Below are 594 nucleotides of genomic sequence, written 5' to 3' on the forward strand. Positions count from 1 at the left end.
TTTGGATCCCTAAATACCATTCCCAGGGAGGAAAAGGCGAGCTCAGACTTAACTGAAATCTCTGAACTTTCTGAACATTGTAAATGTCTGATTGAAAAATAGACAGGTGGTTTGAAGGATCAACAAGAAAAACATCCTAGAGTAATGGATTCCAATGAGAAAAGTTTGGAAGAACTTACAGGAAAACATTTACAAGAATTGTCAAGACTGTGAGAGCACCCTCTCAGAGACAAAGAGGAAGAGTTATGGGGTGAAGGAATCCTGGAGGAGGGACAAAGAAAGGGGATAACATGCATTAGGAATGTAAATAAATAAGGCCGTTAAGAAAATAATGCTATAGTTTAAAAAATCATACTAAACAATCTAAATAGGGCACTAATTTAGTGGGGGAACTAAAAAGGGGGTCAGAGGTGTGGTTTCCCCCCACCTGCTTGAACCTGCTTGCTCAAAGGTGGAGCTACCTGCTCATTCGTCCTGCCACGCCTACTGCTGAACCCTGTCGCTTTGTTGCTTGGAGGAGGCACACATGTGTTTGTCCTGCTACTGGACCCTGAGTTACTTGGTGGGAAATCGGGTTCCCTCCCCCTTCCTTTA

This window comes from Mus caroli, unplaced genomic scaffold, assembly GCF_900094665.2.
Source record: "Mus caroli unplaced genomic scaffold, CAROLI_EIJ_v1.1 scaffold_12859_1, whole genome shotgun sequence".
Lineage (NCBI taxonomy): Eukaryota > Metazoa > Chordata > Mammalia > Rodentia > Muridae > Mus > Mus caroli.